Below are 21,671 nucleotides of genomic sequence, written 5' to 3' on the forward strand. Positions count from 1 at the left end.
GATTTTGTTTCAGATCGACCCATAGAGCTTTGAAGTGTAATTCCACGTCATCCTCCAGCCGGAAAAGCCGAACCTGACCGGATTAGTCGAACGGAGGAGGACATGAATGTACGCAACGCAGGTGTATTCAGCGGCCATAGCGGCTCAGAAGAACGCGAAGCCGAATTACCAGTCCCTATTTATCTCCAATAAATATCATTTTTGAAAGAATTTTGTATTTTTTTATTTCTTATTGAAGAAAACAATCAAACCAACCAGCACCACCAACGGTATAATTTACTATTTTGCTAGGTGAATGCGAAAAAGGTAAAATTTACCTTTTTGCTAGGTGAATGAAAAAAAGGTAAAATTTACCTCAAAAGAGGGGTGGAAAAAATTCACCTCGCAAAAAGGTAAATTTTACCTTTTTTTTATTTTCCGTGATAAGATTGCGTTGCAACGCATTGGTATGTCATGCTGGCGCGACCTGTCACTTTGAAATTCCCTACAAATCATCACTTCTCTACATCTGATAATGCTTTGAATCGTCTCCTTTCTTTCGGGAGCCATCAAAAACTCATCAAATCACGACCCGGATTGCAAGAATGCCGAAATTTGAACAGACAAAATTCCTTGTTTTTTTGCCGGAACTAAGAATTCATGAAAATTTTCCCGCCGATTAAGATATTTTTCGGACAGATCTTCGTACTATTGTGCTTAAAACCCGGAATCACTGCTTCAAATCGAGAAAAAACAATATTCCTATTGGATTTCCTACTAGTCGCGCTACAAAACACATTGGCATCAGATTGGCCGCGCTATACAAAGCGACCAGTATGACAGGTCTGCGCGATTTCCATGGAGATCAAATGAGAGCTGGTTAGTCGTGTGAACGTTGCGTTGTAGGTCGCGTTGCTAGTTGTTTCAGCATGACATCAGCCTCAGGGTGGCCACAACATTTTCATTTTGAAATTCCCGGTTTTCCCTGTCAAAAATTCAAGGTTTTCCAGACTTTTATTATCTATTTTCGTCGGAATATAGTAAAATTAACATCATATTTCATTGATTTGGTTGTTCCATAACACTCAAATCATTGAACACTTCGACGAACTCGATTCTATTTTAAAGTTTTCATTACATTTTTTTTAAAATGATAAAAAAAACATCCTACACAAAAGCGTTATGGGTTAAGTCATGTTTACAAAAAATTAAAAAATGGTGTGTCAGGACTTTTCAATCAATCATTCGTCATGTGATATTCTATCATTTTTTCATAAGTTACAGATTCCAAGTGCGTTACTACAGCTCACAAAATCCACGTTTCTGAGAATATTCGAAACTGTTCTAAGGGCGTTCAATCATGTTACTCTCTTGTCACAGTTAATTCAGTTAAAATGTTGTTTCCAGAAGTTTAACATTCAAATGCATCTTCAAGTGTAATATAAATTTTTACTTAAAATTTATCTCACTGATTCACAGAGGATTATTTATAATTTCCCATGTTTTTCAAAACAGGGAGTAATTATGGACACTTGTTTTTAGGCATAGTTTGACCATCAAAATTTTTCTTTAATGTTTAAATATGTAGGGAAGAGTGGGGTATCATGGGTCACTTTTTTTCTTTGTTTCATAACTTTTTTGTTATAAAAGATAAAAAGAGAAAAATAAATGGGAAGGTTTTCTACATTTTGAAGGTATCATTTGGCATTTTTTCTTATTTTTTAAATACATTAATTTCCCGAAATCTGACTGTTTTAAAAAAAGTATTTTTTTTGGGTTTTGAAAAACTGTGGGGAAACGTGGGCCACCTAATCCAAATTGACAAGATAACGTAAAGTTTATAATTTGACCCAAAATTGAAATTTCATAATTCCTTTAGTTATTTGAAAGTCATTTCAGATGATGGAATAAAAAAGAGAGTTGTGTATGATCGAATAGTTAAACCTGGGTTGCGAACGTTTTGACAAAATTCCATATACAGGATTTAAGTTTGTCTCTATCGTATTAGAAAAGATGGACAAAACATTTTTCATAACTCTTCATTTGGCATAAGAAAATTTTACAGATAGTAATAATGTATTTTAAGTTCTGAATGTGTATAAAAACAGCAAAATATAGGTGGCCCAAGATACCCCACAAAATGTGGCCCACGATTCCCCACAAGCTATGATTTGCAAATTGGTTTCCTTTGTGTGACTTATTGATGTTTCATCAAAAATTCCTTTTCAACGTGAAAGAGCATGAAAAAACTAACATCATAAGCGTGTGAGCATATTTTTGTTATGTACTTTAGGTCTCCTACGGATGCAATTTTGCGGGTGCTTGTTAATTATGTAAGTACTTTCTTCTAGGCTAGTTAAATAAAAGAAGCATATGATGCGTACATAAGTCAACAACATATAGAAAAACATGCTTACGCAAAGCGTTGACGATGACAGTTAGATTGGGATTTTTATCTCAACACACAGCTGAGATATTAAGAGTGACCCATGTTTCCCCATGGCCCACGTTACCCCACTCTCCTCTACCAATAATCATCAAGATCTTGAAAATTAACCGTTATACATAACTTTATCAGTTTCTAAAAATCTGTAAATATGAGATTGTTGGAAATGATTCCCTGTTCCTTTGTGAATCTCAAAATTGCCCATGACTAATTAAGGGTAAATTTTGAAAAACCATTACTCCCATCTAGACGCAGTGTTTAGATTTATCTAGAAGGATTGCCAACATTAAATATTGTTACGTAACAAGAATCTTAACAGCATTCATTATTACCCCAAATTCATCTGAATAATTATGAAAAGATAAGACCAAAAACAAACCTTTGTTCATAATTTCACTCAATTGAACATACCGTTTTAAAAAAAAATTATCTTCTGTTTTCAGCCAAGTTTAAAAAAGGTTTTCTTTAATATTCAGTAAAGATATTGATTTTTTATATTGAAAAGGCCAATATTAAAAAAAATAAATTTTTTAATCGTTGTTATAACTGTTTTTATACAATTGAGTTTTAGCACAGTTAACTTTCAGACACTGAAAACTCATACCTACTGTTTTTTGCTTGCAGTTCACGATCTACTTGAATGCAGAACATGGAAATCATGATCTCTATCTTAAATTCTGAATTTAAAAGTTTTAAAAAAATATGGACAACGAGTTGCATCGTCTTGATTTAACATTTTTAGGAATTAAATATTTAACAGCATATCAAAATTTGAGATGAAAAAAAAATTAAAACACTCATCCACTCTCCTCACTCTTTCATTAAAAAAAAAACATATTTCTTGACTTCATTATGCAGACTCATAACTTAAGCTTTCATATACATAAGAAGCTTGCATATGCAATAATTTTTCTGAGGCATGTTTTTTCGGATTTTTTTTCTATCCCGCTGAATAACGGGAAAACTAGTAGCTTTAGCTGTATATAATGTTCCGAACATATTTTACTGACATTACAAGGTTTCTAGTGATGTAAGTTTCGTTGTAATCGGTTAGCTTGGAGTGTCAAATTGACACTCCTAAGTCTGATAAGGGTAACGAAACCTAGTGCGGATGAGGGTTAAATCGAGTCCACCCCGAACAATCCACATACATGAAGATTAAGGACAATTTTTCTTGAATTTTTTTATGCTTCCATTTATCAATAAATCCAGCTCTGATTTGATGCACAATCCTCGGCTGATTCTCAACAACATTGTATGTACTTTTACATGTGATTAAACTGCTGTTGGTATCGGGAGTAAAAAGCAATCGTCCAAGCTGACGAGAAGCGATGAGAGGCATTAATCGTGTTTTTTTTACTCCGAGTGGGCTTTCATTCACCAATTGATACTACCACAGACGAGTCTACTACGGTATGATCAAACATTGACGACACATAGGCGTCGAAATAATTCGCTTTCAAGATTTTGGTTAACGACGACAGGTTATTTCTAGAATTTGTTTTGGTTACGTCTAGAGTTTCCACTTCCCGGCCATTTTCCTGTTCCCGGGAATCGGGCAATCCGGTGGGCCTGTTTCTCGGGAATTCCCGGGATCCCGGGAAGTATTCAAAAACATGTAAAATATATGCACTTCGATTTAAATATACATAACTTATCGAACCTTTCGTTCATAAAAGCCCATGTTTTTAACTTATTTTTAATTAAATAAATCAAACTATTTTCAACACATTAAAAACAGTCAAACCAACTATTAAATAACCTGAATAAGTCAAATAAAGAATTCATTGATGTAATAAGGGGTTAAAAGAAAAAAAAATATTTGTTTGATTATTCCAACCTTTTTTCGTTTTTCTGAACATTTTGCATATTTGCTTTTCATATGAGAGAAAACACGATGTATACTTTATTTTCAAGTCTTGTAATTCATCTGGTTTTTAAAGTCAGAGGGAAACAAGAATAAATGTTACTTTCGAGAAAACACAATCTGCCTACCTGCTGCACGATTTTTCATATATTTTTCGAAGTGTTTGATTTTTGGTTAATGAAAACGGTGTGGAAATACATATAATCTTTTTCAACTTATCTGTTTGAATAAAAAAAATAGCGCCAAATGGCTTCAAAATGTCAACTGCCACAGGAATCGGAATATTCTCGATGAGTTTTGTATGACTACATTTTAAAAACAAAACAATAAGAATGGTTCCGGACGCTATCAGGCTTTTCCAGAGAGATAATTTCATATATGTCGGGAATTCCCGGGAATGAAACATTGATTCCAGGGAATCGAGAATTCCCGAATTTTTCCAATTCCCGGTAATACTCTAGTTACGTCGTATAAACCAATATAAAAAAAAATTTATTGGTTGCAAACTATTGCTCAACATGTATTCTATGTTAGGTAAAAACTTGGTTTCATTTGATCAGTAAAAAACTTCAATAAAATTATTTAAATTTTGGAGGTATAAACGCTTTCTCTTTTTCTAGTGCAATTAGGTTTTCACGACGTTTCACGCAGCACTGGATTGCCGTGATGCAAAAGGACACAAAACAACATAGTTCGTCGTGTTGGTTTTTGTCACATCCCGGCAATGTTATACAAACCGTATGGAGCACATCTCTCATGTTTTTATTCTTTTGTAAGTTGATCATTTGATTCCCTCTATCTACACTATTTTATTCACTTCACTGGCTGTTTACTGATGAAAATAAGTTTGAACTGTTGTTTAGGATGTATCTCGATAAAGATAACGTAAGTTTCGTCGAAGTCATAAGTCATAAGTCGAAAATTGGTTTTCTCTACGGTTGTTCCGGATCTTTTACAGTCTTTAAGTGCCTATTACTGTCAAAAATTCGGCAGAAAATTGCACTACCAATGTGTAGTTTGGAACAGAGAAGGGATGTCAAGGACCAAGGACGTTTAAAAAAAGATCGTTTGAAAAGAGATTCAAATAAAAGTGTAAACAAAGGACAGCTTATCACTGACATCACGGCTTCTATTTTTTCATTTAGTTGATATAAAAAAGGAGGTTTTAGTTCTGAATGTATAGATGCATATTTGTTAGAATACATGAACTTTATTAATATTTCCAAATTTAGATCCTTCACTCGTACACAACATGCTCTGAAGAAGGGACCGCATGAAATTTGATGACTGTGATCATATTTCAGTTCAACATATGTTTTTTTTGTATGTCAACAGCCGAGAAAATACAAAAAAAAAAAAAAAACCTAAAAAATCTGAGTTTTGACCTTTTTTTTGTAAAAATTTCAGCCCTTGAGAGTTTAGTATCCTGAAATTATATGAAACGATTTATACGAATGTCCGAAGATTGACTCTAACGCATGAGAGAGAGTGTTGATCGCTCTGTTTAAAAATAAAAAGGTTCAGTTGAATCTTAGCCACGGGCAAAAGTGGAGTCTACTAAAAAGCTGTTTTATTTCAATCTTATCTTGAGTGAATTATATTGTTAAATCCCTTCTACTGTGCACTTGTTGAGTGCTTAGAATATTTATAACCCAGTTCATAGAATATTTCAGTGGCGACGAGGAAAAATTAAGTGCTCAAACGGAAGGTTCGTGGAAATTCCAGAGTGGGCCTGAGTAAGTACTTTGTATGCTTGAGAATAGTGTGATCAGCGTACCTAAAGGTGATTAAAAGTTGGTTATTCGAATATTTCCATATGTCTTGCGTTGCGAGAAGTTTTGATGATTACAAATTTTGTTGAATATTGGAACTATTGTGAAAAAGTTGCCTTGTGGCTGTTGGCATAGTTTTAAATCACCATTTTCTATTTATTCCACAGTAAAGCTTTTCTTTTGAAATCTATTTTGTAGAATAATTGAATAAGTTCCTTTCTTCGGCAATTACACACACTAGTCGCGGATCGTAAATCACACTGATCGTTTAGGTGAGCGCTGTGAGACACCTCTGCAACCTGCGGTGAGTTGTGAGCAAAAACATCATTTCTTACGAGTTTCGGTGAAGGCAACATCGGGCAGACTATTTACGTGTGGAACTGTTAGCTGTCGGTTCTTACTCGTAGTATTTTGGAGCAAACCAGGCGGAAACGGGAAGGCTTGAGTTGGACGCTGCTTCAATTCGTTGAATTGTATCGAATCTTTTGGAGGTAGGGAGCAGTACTGGACCGTTGGTTGCTGTGGTGCTGAAAAATTATTTTGCGGTTGATTGCTGGTGACTCTTACTGGTTGTGATTGCTACTGCTGATCCCTGCTGCTTGTTGCTAGTCGTTTCTGCTGATTGCTGATTCCTTGCTGGTTGTTGCTGCTAGTTGCTGGTTGTTGCTGCTAGTTGCTGCGTCGGACGGATAGGTTTGTGCTGGTTAACAGTGAGTAAAACCAAACTTTTTTTAAATTATTTTCATTGATTTTGTTTCGTAGAAACCGATCAAATAATCATGTCTGTACCTGGTATGATTGGATCACTAGATCATTATCATCCTGGTAGACCGTTTTCGAATTATGTCGAACGGTTTGAAATTTTATGTAAGCTCAACAAGGTTTCAGCTGAAACAAAACAATCGTGGTTTATTTCCCTAAGTGGGGATGAAGTATTCGACGAGATTAAATTGCTCTTTCCGAAACAGGAAGTTGAAAATTTATCTTATGATGATATTATCAAAAAATTGAAAGCGCGTTTCGATAAAACAGAGCCTGCACTTATGAACAGATACAAATTCAGCAAACGAGATCAAGGTGTTGATGAAATGGGTGAAAATTTTATTCTAGCAGTAAAGCTCTTAGCTGAAAATTGCAACTTTAAAGAATTTAAAGACGAAGCTATTCGTGACCGGTTAGTTTTCGGGATGAGAGAAAAGGAATTACAATATAAAATTTTGATGGAAGATGATATTAGCTTAGAAACAGTAGAACGAATGATTGTGAACAGCGAACTTGCTGGACAGCGAGCTAAAATCATTAGCGAGAATAGCGGTTTAGCGTCTGCGAATATTCTTTCCATAAGACATCGTTTGGGTCGAAGAGATGGCTATGATCGTCGTTTTGAGGGTCGTGGTCGTGATTCTAATTCCGGATATCGGGTTCGAAGCAGGAGTCGAGAACGTGATAACAGTAGGGAGCGAAACAGCTATGAATTTAATCGCAACAAACAGGAGTGGAATAATCATGATAACGCTAGATGTAATTACTGCAAACGTAGAGGGCACATCAGGAAAAACTGCTTCTTATTAAATAAGACAAAATCGGTGAAATTCGTTGAAGAGGAAGCATCAAAGGATCCTGTGCCATTCGACAAGTTCAACAGAATGAGGTTGGATCATTCTGAAGATGAATCAGATATCGGTTGTATGATGATTTCCAGGAAGATTAGCAGTAACGCGCCTTGTATGGTTGAGGTGGTAGTTGAAGGGAAAAAGTTACTTATGGAGGTGGATACAGGATCGGCAGCTTCGGTTATTAGTATGGCGGTTTATCTGAAAAAACTTAGCTACATTACGGTTACCAAATCATCAAAAAAACTAGTAGTAGTTAATGGCGCAAAGCTTTCAATATTTGGTGAGATTTCAGTAGAAGCTAGATTGAACAGTTTCGTCTACAAGCTAAAACTTATCATCTTACAAAGTGATATCAATTTCACTCCCTTACTTGGGCGCGACTGGCTGGAGCTGTTTTATCCTGAATGGAGAACTAACTTTGTACCCTGTAAAAATATCATGGCTTTGAAAACGGATCTCAGTTTGGAGCAAACAATAAGTAATATTAAATCTAAATTTGATAAAGTTTTTACACAGAATTTTTCTGAACCAATTACAGGATACAAAGCAGATCTAACATTCAAAAGTTATCAGCCAATTTTTAAGCGAGCGTATGAGGTTCCTTTCAAAATAAGAGACCAGTTTGTTAATCATTTGGACATGTTGGAAAGCCAGGGCGTGATTTCACCAGTAAAGGCTAGCGAGTGGGCATCTCCTGTAATAGCGGTTTTGAAGAAGGACAACGACATCCGAATGGTTATAGACTGCAAGGTATCCTTGAACAAAATTCTCATACCTAATACCTATCCTCTTCCACTCGCTCAAGATATTTTCGCGTCCTTAGCTGGTTGTAAAGTTTTTTGCTGTTTGGATTTGGCGGGAGCTTATACGCAACTCGAATTAACTAATCGGTCAAAACATTTTGTTGTTATTAATACGATAAAAGGACTTTACACATACAATCGGTTGCCACAAGGAGCTTCTAGTTCTGCTGCATTATTCCAACAGACAATGGACCAAATCTTGAAAGGTCTAGATCATGTATGTTGTTATTTAGACGACCTGCTTATAGCTGGTAAAAATTTTGACGAATGCCGTGATAAACTTATTCAAGTTTTAGAAAGGCTCGACAAGGTGAACGTTCGTGTTAATTTTAAGAAGTGTAAATTTTTTGTCTCCTCTCTACAATATCTTGGTCATTTGATCACATGTGAGGGACTTCTGCCATCCCCAGAGAAACTTTCAACTATAGCGGAAGCAAAAGTTCCTGATAATGTAACTGAATTGAAGGCTTTTCTCGGGCTTATCAATTACTACAATAAGTTTGTCCCTAAAATGTCAGTAAATCTCAGACCTTTGTATGAATTATTAAAAAAAAATGTGCGTTTCGAATGGTCCACAGAATGTGATTCAGCTTTCCAACAAAGTAAAACCAATTTATTAAAAGCAAATATATTAACGTACTATGATCCAAAAAAACCTCTAGTAGTAGTTACAGACGCTTCATCCTATGGTCTAGGCGGTGTTCTAGCACAAATTGAGCAAGGTATCGAAAAACCAGTTTGTTTCACATCCTTCTCCCTCAATTCAGCACAAAAGAAATATCCTATTCTGCATTTAGAAGCCTTGGCGCTTGTGTGTACAATAAAAAAAATTTCACAAATTCCTGTTCGGACAAACTTTTAAAGTATTTACAGACCATAAGCCACTCCTAGGCATATTTGGGAAAGAAGGTAAAAATACTATTTGTGTAACAAGGCTCCAAAGATACGTAATGGAACTCGCTATTTATGATTTCGTCATTGAATACAGACCAGCCTCTAGGATGGCTAATGCGGATTTCTGCAGCCGTTTCCCTTTGCAACAAACTGTTCCAAACACTTTGGATGGTGAAAAAATTAACAGTTTAAATTTTTCTAATGAATTCCCTCTTGATTTTACCATGATTGCAAAAGAAACAAGATTGGACACATATTTGGGAGAAGCTTGTCATTATGTTGTTCACGGATGGCCGAAAAGAGTTGATATAAGATTCAAAGATTTGTATTCACAAAAAGATAAACTGGAAATCATGGACGGTGTGCTATTGCTGAACGAAAGAGTAGTAATTCCAAATTCTTATAAAAGGCAAGTTATTAAATTACTGCACATAAATCATTGCGGAATAGTTAGAATGAAGCAGTTAGCGAGGAAAACTGTTTACTGGTATAGGATGAACGCTGAAATTGAAGACTATGTAAAGAGTTGCGAGACTTGTGCCAAAATGCAAATTGTGCCCAAGTCTAAAGAGAAAAATGGATGGATACCAACTACGCGTCCTTTTAGCAGAGTGCACGCAGATTTCTTCTACTTTAATAGTAGCGTATTTCTTCTAATGGTTGATAGCCATACTAAATGGCTTGAGGTGGAGCTCATGCGTACTAGTACAACTGCTAAAAATGTCATTAAAAAATTTAATAGTATGTTTGCTCGTTTTGGTTTGCCGGATGTAGTTGTTACGGATGGTGGTCCACCGTTTAACTCTCGAGAGTTTATTCAATTTTTAGAAAGGCAAGGAATAAAGGTCCTCAAAAGTCCTCCTTATAATCCGAGTAGTAACGGGCAGGCAGAACGTTTAGTACGAGTTATCAAAGATGTTATGAAAAAATATCTTCTTGACAATGAGACTAAAATTTTGGATATTGATGATCGGTTAAATTTGTTTTTGATAAACTACAGAAATAGTTGTACGGGAACTGAAGGATGTTTTCCTTCAGATAAGGTTTTATCTTTCAAACCCAAAATGCTGTTGGATTTGATTAATCCAACTAAGACATACAAAAAGTATTTAATAACTGATTTTGAAAGTACAAATAGCAACACTTACGACAACGTGAATTCCCCAGATAAATTTGATAAGCTAGTGGTTGGGGATAGAGTTTTTTATAAAAATAACAACCCGCATGATATTCCTAAATGGTTAGATGCAAAATTTCTAAAAAGATTCTCTAAAAATGTTTTCCAGATAGCCATTGGTAATCACGTTCTGACGGCGCACAAGCATCAACTCAAGATGGCTCATGTGCCTTTGGGTCGTTCCAGGGTGTTCGTCTCTCGGAATAACAATTGCAAACGTCGGAGAGATTCCTTAGACAGTGAAGCGGAGTTCCAAGGATTTCCAGACGAACCGCTGAGCCTAGATGTGGCTGCGTCAGCGATGGATAAACGAATTACAAACGGAAGAAGTCCCATAATCACCCGTTCTCGAAAACGTAGACTAATGGAATAATATGTTGTAGCGCGTTGTGCTTGCAAAATGCATTTGAAACCATTGAATGGAGTTTATATTACAAGCATGTTTTGCATCTAGAATCATTAATATGAATCATCAATTCATGTATGAATTTTCTTAAAAAAGCGAAGAACTTTAGTATCCTGAAATTATATGAAACGATTTATACGAATGTCCGAAGATTGACTCTAACGCATGAGAGAGAGTGTTGATCGCTCTGTTTAAAAATAAAAAGGTTCAGTTGAATCTTAGCCACGGGCAAAAGTGGAGTCTACTAAAAAGCTGTTTTATTTCAATCTTATCTTGAGTGAATTATATTGTTAAATCCCTTCTACTGTGCACTTGTTGAGTGCTTAGAATATTTATAACCCAGTTCATAGAATATTTCAGAGAGTTAAAACAAATATCGATTTTTCAATTAATGTATTCTATGCTTAGCTAACTAAGCATATTTCACTGATTTCAAATAACCAGAAAATCGATTAGAAATGTTGCTTTTAATCCCATATTATTTTGTTGCTTTTAATTTTGAAAACCAACAAAACGTCAACGACTGAATTTTATATTATTTTATTTAAGTCGTCTTGACTATGAAATCATGTTATAAATTGTTTAGTACCAAAGCGCCGTATTTGCAAATAATATTATAAATTTAAAGTGTTGTTCTCAACATTTATAAGTAGTGTGTTGTGTACATAGACACTTTTTAAAACATAGGTACCACGAGCTTTAACACTTTCGTTATTAAAAAGTTTCAATAAACTCCAATCATTAAAGCGCTCTTATTTTTTTTATATCAAAGCGTTTGGAGTCGTTCAACTTGGCGTGTCGCTAGTGTGAAAAGCTAATCACATTTTATGATACATTCAAATATTCCATAGATTCGTTACAAATTTAACTGTCGTCAAAAAATAGTAGGGGAAAAAGTGGGGAATATAGCTGAAGATTTCTCTAATGGGATTCTGGATTTCTGATTTTTTCTAGATGTGATGCTCAGTGAATTTCGTTTGACATCGAAAGCTTTGAGCATCACAACGAAATTCATTGTGCTGCTTAATTGATACTCATCACGGTGAGTATCAATTTCAAATGATAATCTGAAATCTTGCAACTCTGTGTAAAACATTGAAATTCACACTTCCGACACACGTCGGTCAATGTTAGTGAGTTCTTCCGATGCTCTGGAAGGATTTTTTCAAATTATGAAACTTGAAGGCAGCTCAAAATTTGTTTGTTTACTCGCGGGTTTGATGATTAATGATCATGAATAAGTATAAACAACAAGAATGTTTTCCATAGTAAAATTATCATACGCACTGATGTTTTTGAGTCAAATATGTTTTGTTCTCAAAAGTACCATGTGCGTAGTATTTTGTTGATATGAATTGGTGCCACAATGTCTAAATAACTATGCGGACGCTAGTTGTAATAGAAATTATGATGAAATCATCATGACCATAGTATTTTCGACAACAAACATTGACAGTTATCGAAAATTGCCAGGTACATAGTAATTCCAATAATGCTTCATGTGCACTTTTACAAAATTGATGTTTTAATTTGCGTGGTATAACGCTGAAATGGTAAAATTATCATGACGACGTCTTTGGAATAGCAACGCAATTTTTTTCCATGTAGGGGAGATGAGGGCATAACGAGCACCCGAGGCATAATGAGAACTACGCTTTTCTACGAAAGTGCGTATTTTCTTAAATAAATTTTCATGAGGATTTGTTTCGTACTTCCTATAGTATTAATTTTTCACAAAAAAAGGAATCTCCTTATCATCTTTACAGAGATTTTTTAAAAAAACTAGCTTGGTTCTCAAGTTACGAAAATATTATAATTTTTGAGCACCACGAAATAAGCTCTTATGATCTTAAAATAACCTTGATCTATAATGTACGCACTGCAACATGATGTACACATTGTTTCTCAATTTTTACCATCAAAAAATTTTTGATTTTTCACTTTTATCAATTGTAAAACACGTTTTTACTTAAATTTGTTGACTAGGGGCATATAGAGCACCATATTATCGAGGCATAATGAGCATTTTCTGCCGTTGAATCTAGCAGCGAATTAAAATTGATTTATAGCGCCACACCTTGACTAGTTTTCATCCGACAATTTAGCCTATTGGTAAGGTGTCGGAGAGGTAATCAAAAGACTAGAGTTCGATTTCTGTTCGAGGTGACTTTTTTCCATTCACAATTCATGATCGATTTTTTTATTGTTACATTATACGGCTAGTAGCATCATCCTCCGAACAAAGCACTTAATGTATGAGCGTGCGTGAATTGTTTGTATTCTACAAACAGATCTAGATTATTTTGTTATTGCTTTGTTTGATGAATCTACGACTCACCTGACTTCATCGAATTGAATTCGCTGCTAGATTCCCCGGCAAAAACGCACATCTTGCTCTGATTAATGGTGCTCATACTGCCTCAGGGGGGGTTCTCATTATGCCTCCACAGTGGCTGGTTTTCAGCTTTTGGCAAATTTTTTTAAAATGCATTTTTTAACGTTTTCATCTAGTTTTTCACGTTTCAGCCCGTTAGGGAATAGGCTTTTCAAGTGTCTGAACACGAAACAATAATGTAACCTCCATATTATAGCTATTTTCTATGGTTAAATAACCGTTTTCCTTAAGGTGGCCATTATGCCCCCATCTCCCCTAGTGTCTTAAGAAATCGGTATGCGATGCGAAAATACACGGAAAATAATGAAAAGGTAAAATTTACCTAGATAGCAAGGTAAACGCTCGTGAAAGCCAAAAAGGTAACTTCTACCTCTTCGAGGTGAAACTCACCCACCTCCCAGAAATATCACCTTTCTTTTTTATATTTTCTGTGAGTTGTTTTTGACAATCATCAGGGCAACATGAAGAAAAAATCAGGATTCTTAAAATTCACTCGGTCCATGACAACCGTTCTCCAATTTCTCGGACATCCTACATTCGCCAGATCACGCTTTACTTGGTCTAACCACCTCGCTCGTTGCGCCCCTGCTCGTCTCTTTCTTACCGGATTCGTAGCGAACACCTGTTTTGCAGGACAGTCGTCCAGAATACTCACCACCTTTTGGATACTGGGTTCGCCGTAGAGTCACGCGAGCTCGCGGTTCATCCTTCGCCTCCACACTCCGTTCTCCTGTACGCCGCCAAAGATGGTTCTTAACACTCGTCGCTCAAACACTCCGAGTGTACACAGGTCCTCCTCGAGCAATATCCATGCCTTGTGCCCGTAGAGAACAACCGGTCTAATGAGCGTCATATACAGGTTACACTTCGTGCGAGGACTAATCTTCTCGACCGCAGTTGCTTGTGGAGTCCATAGTAGGCACGACTTTCGCTGATAATTCGCCTCCGGATCTCACGGCTGGTGTCATTGTCTGCGGTCACCAGTGAGCCGAGATAGACAAAGTCTTCGACTATCTCCAGCTCGTCGCCGTCGATCGTGACCTTGTTATTACTACGTCTCGGTGGTCGAGTGGTTAGCGTGGTAAGACGGTAATCGCTGGTCCACTGATGGCATAGGTTCGATTCCCATCTCGGTACTGGGTGTTATATGCTAATCTTAAGTTGTCCACGTCATTTATTCAGTCTGTAAAGCCTAAATCGGCTAAGACGGTGTATGTCTTTATTACTGGACAAGCGGGTTCGGTCGGTCTCGGATCCGCAGGCCAGCATGTACTGCGTCTTGGACGTATTAATCATCAATCCAATCCTACCTGCTTCGCATTTCAGTTTGCGATAGATATCCTTCACCGCCGCAGATGATTTGCCGCATTTCACCCACCACTCGTCGATTAACACCTTCTAGCGCCACGTTGAACATCATGCAGGATAGACCATCGCCTTGTCTAAGCCCCCTGCGCGAATGAACTCGATAATTCATCCGAAATGCGCACACAGCACTGCGTTCCACCCATCGTCGCCTTGATCAGTCTGATCAGCTTCCCGGAAAAGCCGTTCTCGTCCATGATTTTCCATAGCTCTTCACGGTCGATCGTGTCGTATGCAGCTTTGAAGTCAATGCATAGATGGTGCGCAGGAACTTGGTATTCACGGCATTTTTGGAGGATTTCCCGTAATGTGAAAATCTGCACCGTCTTTGACCGTCCCTCCATGAAGCCGGCCTGATGAATTCTCACGAATCTGTTTGCTTGTGTCGTTAGGCGGCGGAGTAGGATTCGCGACAACACTTCGTAGGCGGCATTGAGGACAATGATCGCTCGGTAGTTCTCTCAGTCCAATTTATTGCCCTTCTTGTAGATGGTAGATATTACACCCTCCTTCCACTCCTCCGGCAGCTGTAGACAATCGGCCAACTTGTCCGGGACCATTTTGATAAGTTCAGCTGCGATGCCATCCTTCCCAATGGCGAATGGCTTCCTTAGCTTCACTCATCGTTGGGAGTGATCCGTCTTGATCTCCTGCATGTGCGTCGTCCTTATCCCGGCACATTACGGCTTGCGGCATGGAGCCTTAGCGGGATGCGTTGAGTTTCTGATAGAACTTTCGTGTTTCTTGGGAACGATGCAGCTGCTCCAGCTCCTCCTCCTCCAGGCGGCGCTTTTTCTCCTGAAAATTCGGACTCGTCGCCTCTTCCGCTGTCTGTGATTTTATGCCACTTTGCACCCTCCTACACTCCTCATCGAACCAGTCGTTCCGTCGAGTTCGTTCCAAATGACCGATGACGTCCTCCTCAACGTTGTTGATGGCTGTCTAGATGGTATCCCAACAGTCCACAAGAAGGGTCTCCGTCCAGTTCGCCCTCTGCCTGCAGTGCTGCTCCGAGCGATTATGCGTAGTCTGTGCGACCTCAGGCTGCTTCAGTCGTGCGATATTTAACCGAGGCGGGTGTCGGTTTTGTATATTGTTCACTACGAAGAGTTTTGGGCGCATCTTCACCATCACCAGATAATGGTCTTATTCGATGTTGGCGCCTCGACAGGATCTCACGTCGATAATGTCCGAGAAGTGCCGGCTGTCTCTCAAGACGTGGTCGATCTGTGATTGCTTTTGGTACGGTGATTTCCAAGTGAACTTGTGTGGGAGACGGTGCTGGTTACTACGTACGGCCATTCGTTTGGATGCGGCGATATCTATTTGTCTGAGGCCGTTTTCGTTGGTCAACTGGTGCGCACTGAACCTTCCTATTATCGGTTTGAATTCCTCCTCCGGGCCGACCTGAGCGTTAAAATCCCCGATGACGATCTTAATATCATAATTTGGGCAGCGGCCGTATTCACGCTCCAGCTGCGCGTAGAATTCGTCTTTGTCGTCACTGGTACTTCCGAGGTGAGGGCTGTGTACGTTAATGATGCTGATGTTGAAGAACCGGCCCTTGATTCTCAACCGGCACATTCGTGAGTTGATCGGCCTCTACCTGATCACGCACTTTTGCATCATTCCCATCACTATAGAAAGCTGTTCCAAGCTCGTGTGTATTGCCGCCGCTCTGGTAGATGACATCTGGGTACGTTCGTACCGTTGAGCCCTTCCGGCATACCTCCTGCAGCGCTACGATGTCGAATTTGCGGCTCTTAAATTAGTTGGAGAGCACGTAGGTACTGCCCACGAAATTTAGAGACCGGCAGTTCCATGTTCCAAGTTTCCAATCGCTGATCCCTTTTCATCGCGTGAGTCTTTGCCGATTTCCATCTGAAATTTGTTGTTCTTTGTTCGGTGGTTGTGTTTTTTTTTGTAGTCACGGGCTCGCAAGGCATGCAGCTTACCTCACTATCTCGCAGGAGGACCTTCGTGATGTTGCTGTTTTGGGTCCCGAACACCACCAGGACGTTGTTGCACTCAGCACGTAGCCCCTGACATGGAGAACAGACGCGTACGGAGCCCCCTCTCTCAGTCTGCATGCGACTAAAGCATCCACCGGGGTTGGGTACCCGATCTCCGCTAAGATTGCTCGCACCCCGGGGAGGTAGATTTTTTTTCGTTTTGTACTTTTGGCACGGAACGTAAAGCCAATGGTGTTAAGTTTTTTGTCGATTGACAAGTATACGCTACGCGGTCAAAATATCATTTAAGTTAAGTTTAGTAAACCATCATATTCTAACTGTTCAAACATTTATCTTTACTCCATCCAAATAATCTACAAAGAGTTTGTACTAACTATATTGCTTTCTTTCAAGCATTTGTAGGAAGCTAGTTTTACTTTCAACAAAGTTGTAGACTGTACGGTAAGTGGTGAACTTTGTTCAATCGAAAAGGATACGATCAAGGTCTTCGATCATCCCACAGTGGTCGCACAGGTTCGAGCTAATTAGACCCCAGTTTTGGAGACGATCCTTTGTTGCAGTATGGAATGTTCTTATTCTTGATATTTGTACTGTCGTGTTGGTGCTGAAAAATATATTTTGAAACCATGGTTTGGTATGAATGTTAGGCATTATTGTGAAGTGTTTTATTCCTCGGATATTATTTCATAATTCGTATTCCATTCGCTTATCACTTCGTCTTTTTTTGTATCAAGAGCGCACCCCCTAAAGTAAGACCGAAGGGTTCGTTTTGGCCATTTTAGCGGCTATGTCAGCTCTATCATTCCCTAAAATGTTAGCATGTCCAGGAATCCATTGTATTAATACTTTCTCAAGACTTGTATTTGCTGTGAAGTTTTTTATTTCATTTATAATGTAAATGTCGGTTTTATTATTTTTTAACAGGTCACAACTACTTTTTGAGTCGGTGAGAATACAGACGTTTCTTAGTTCTTTTGCTATCCGCATAATCAAAAGTTTCTAGAATGGCTAGTATTTGTTACTTATAGTAAAATTTGTATTGAGTTCAAAAACTTTTAGCGATCTTTTCATAATCATGATAATTTTTAACTATTTGTGGACCATATAAAAATTCAATCATCATTCTACGCCTATGACTTAACAACAACAAACGCTATCGGAAACGTCAAAATGGAAGGAGAAACGTTTCATTGCTTCATCGATGGACAGCAGGGATATGCAAAAAATAAAATTCCTTCACTTTTTTTTAGTATCGCCCTACCTAGTCCTGTTGGATAGGGCAACGTCGAATGTTTTGCCTATTACATTTTTCCTAAAACATAAAGAATGATAAAACTTACCAACCAATCAATCCGTTACCGATGTTGTTTTTGTATCGAGGAAGTGCCGTGGCTTAGCGCAGCTCCCAGTTAATCCTTTTGCTTTTCCAGCGAGAGCGCTCCCTGTCCACAATGATGGAACGGAAGACTGTGAGCAGGAGAAGTGCGACGGGGAGATTTTCCACAATCGGAATCGGAGGAAAATTTTCTCAACCAACATACGGTGGCGGCCACTCAGCGCCACAACCACATTAGGAAACGAAAAAAGAAACACTACACATTAATAGCAGCCCGTTTTCTTCTGCACCGTAACACTGTTTCCCCTTCTTGCCCCTTTCGCGAGATGCGCCCCTTAATTCCTAAAACCGATCCAACGGTGCTGCTTCCTGACACTCAGCTCAGTATACTGTGCTGCTGGTGCTTCCACTGCTTCTGGTACTGCTGGCCAGAGAAACGCGTTTTGCACCTTCTTTGCGTCCGGCCCGAAATTGCTGCTACTGATTGACGGAGGAAAGAGGGAAAAACTTATTGCGCGATTTTACCAGCTCGTCCGCGTTTTTTTTCCACCGTCGTCGATATCCACACCAGGGCTAAAACCACGGGAACGCGTATTCCGATCGGTCAAATCTGGACCCTTCCAATTTGCGACACCTCGAAAATCGAAATACGGAAAAATCTTACTCTGAATCCCGTTTCTGGTATCGTTCCGTGCACTTTTTCTTCGGTTCGATTTCGACGGATGAGGATGGTGAAGAAAAATGGTTGCCTCTTTTTTCGCATCAGCGTTTGCTTGCTGTACGTTTTTCTACTACGCCTTCTGCGATTGTATTTGCAGGGTCCGCTCTCTCTTTTTTTCTTAACCAACAGAACACGACGAGCAAACGACGACGACGACCGAAACACGACTGATTGCTGCTTGGAAAATCGACGGGGGATTATTTTGCTCGCATGCCAGCGGCCAGAGCCAGCAAGCAAACAGCAAAAACTCGCACACTAGCAACCGATTCTCTCCCAATGTTTTGGGCGTGTGCGTGAGAATTTTCGTTACCGCGAGAGAGGGCGAAGAAACCGAACGAAAATCAAGAAGAGACAGTGGTGTTTTTGCGCGATCTGTCAAATTTTAAAAGCGCGAGATGTCAACAAAAACATTTTCGGAGAAGCGGCGCCGCAAATGTCAGTGTTTGTTGTGACAGTTGCGGAAGTGACGCTTTCGAACGGGGGGCTTCAGAAAGTTTTGAAAAGGCTGATTGTTCAATAAACCTTGCCTACACACAGGCGTAAAACGTCGTCTATCTCGTTTTTGGGGTTTGAGAAGTTGTTCACATTTTGATACTTTGGGCCCTCCATCCATTATTTAAAAACTTATGAGTTAAATTTATTCATAAAGTAGAATGAGTATCCTCAACAAAAAGATGTATAAATGATTGAGCTTGTAAAATGATCGTTTAAAAAAAATTTAAGTTACGAAATTTCAATAAAATGTTAAGGTTTAATAGTTTGATCAAAAGAGAAATAGAGATTCTCTGTGATAATATGTAGCTCTGCTTAGATTGCATAAATAAAAATGAAATATTGGTGCTGTAAACGCCTCAATTTATGCAACAAAAGTGAGCAGCTCCAGCTGGCCAGCAGTTGATTTCGAAAAAAAAAAACCATTTAAATATCATCTGAACCGAAGATTACCATCAGATAATTACAGATTTCTTCGATTTTATCATATTTTAACTACTAATTCGGCTATGATTGAGATGTTTTCATGAAAATCAGGATAATGCAGGAAATTTTGAAGTTCAACTTTAAAAAATCAGTACAATTCGCGAGTATTTGAAAAAATAACTGTAACATTTTTCGATGTCGTAAAAAACTTTACCCGCGGATTTGCTTAATTATATCACTTACAAACCTTATATTGGTTTTATTATCCTATACCAACACTTTTGGTGTAAAAATATTTTTCGAACAATCACTTTATCTTTAAAATGAATACTTTTATAAATCAGTTACCAGTCTGGAGTAAAATGCAACTAAGGGCAAATCAAAGTGATACCAATCTCGTTTCAACCACCCAAACATTATTATTTTTATGATTTCAGCTAGTAATTTTTTTGCAGTTTTTCACCCCTAAATTTATGCAACACCTTAACTTTTTTTCTTATTACAGCTTTAGGGGCTGTCCATTAATGATGTCACGCAAAATTTGGAAAAAATTACCCCCCCCTCCCCCCTCTGTCACAGATTGTCACAAATTCCGTAACCCCCCTTTTGTATTACGTCACGTTTTCCAACCCCCCCCCCCCTGGAGTAAAATTTTCAACCCTTTAGAAATTTGATTAAAAATGTTGCTTTTTAAAATTCATCGGTTTTATTCAAAGAATTGAAAAAAAAAATTACCCACTTTTAACAATCCTTTAATCATTGCTTAAAACACATTTCAATCATGAGTCCAAGGATTATGTTGATGATATCAATGGCCGGGAAAGTCGAGGCAGTAGCTGCAGTATCAGCGACGATGTTGAAACCATCCAAATCTAGTTCCTCTTCTTCAATCCATTCGCAATCCAAATCTTCTCCACAGGTTAGAATAGCCAAGCAATCCTGTTCACGTTTTGCCACAATTTTAGTGGAACAGACTTTCCTGAGTGTTGCAGTGAAAGTGTTCTTGTGAACTTTCTTATTCTCGTAAAATTTACCGAAGGTGATTACGTGAGTATTATTATTCATTAAATGAATGGTGCAAGTATAGTTTAATTGAATTTGGGATAAAATTATTTGCCCGATAGGAAATACACCCTACTATTCATCATACTTAGTCGGCTCACGAAGGGTGCGTCGGCCGATTTTCGATCATACTAATCGACCTATTGTTGCAACGTCGCTTATGGGAGTTTTTGCTGGGCATCAGCCGATTAGTAAGCCGATTTCGTAGGCCTATCAAATAGGGTGATGAGTAGCATGATTGTGTAGGAACCGACTTAATCGCCTGATTAGTAGGGCGATAAAGTTGATGAGATTTTCGACGTTCAGCTATTTAATAGGGGTATCAAACGAGCTATTTAGTATTAACCACCCGACTCAATCCGACTAAATAGCAGAATTGATTGGCCTCAAAAATCGATTGTTTTTCCTACCACCCTACCCAATCGTACTAAATAGCCGGATTGATTGATCGTTAAAATGGATTTTTCTCCCTACCACCCTACGCAATCCGACTAAATAGCTGAATTGATTGACCGCCAACATCGATTTTTTTCCTACCACCCTACCCAATCGTACTTAATAGCCGGATTGATTGACCTCAAAAATTGATTTTTCTTCCTACCACCCAATTCAATCCGACTAAATAGCCGGATTGATTGACCGCAAAAGTACCATCCGACTAAATAGGGCGATTTATGTAAATGGTTCATTTTCGTATCTCGGAGCAAGTCCAGTAGAGGTATTTTTATTTTTCTGTAGTAAAAATGTAGGTGGTTGGCGAAGTAAATTTTTGGCAGGTAGCCTGATGGTGGAGGCACGAAACTGAAAACTGGCTCATTCGGCAATGAGAATGCCGGAATCTTTGAACCTAGCATCCTACAGTAGCCGGTCGGGAAACGACACGTCCTGTGGAGAAGCTTGCCATCCAAGCACTGCAAAACTCCAACGATCTACCAAGGCTT

At 38.3% G+C, this 21,671-nt stretch overlaps 1 protein-coding gene across 3 annotated transcripts in view; it reads right to left on the bottom strand.

Annotated features, from left to right (window-relative positions):
- The window catches only part of LOC129758070 (PHD finger protein rhinoceros-like), a 44,976-nt gene extending 26,050 nt beyond the window's left edge, over positions 1-18,926 (bottom strand). For all 3 annotated transcript variants that reach the window (XM_055755502.1, XM_055755501.1, XM_055755499.1), the window contains exon 1: positions 18,034-18,926. The gene's annotated coding sequence lies outside the window, so the exon portion shown is untranslated. The remainder of the gene's footprint in view (positions 1-18,033) is intronic.
- Positions 18,927-21,671: the final 2,745 nt, after the last annotated feature.

Source organism: Uranotaenia lowii, chromosome 3 (genome assembly GCF_029784155.1).
Source record: "Uranotaenia lowii strain MFRU-FL chromosome 3, ASM2978415v1, whole genome shotgun sequence".
Lineage (NCBI taxonomy): Eukaryota > Metazoa > Arthropoda > Insecta > Diptera > Culicidae > Uranotaenia > Uranotaenia lowii.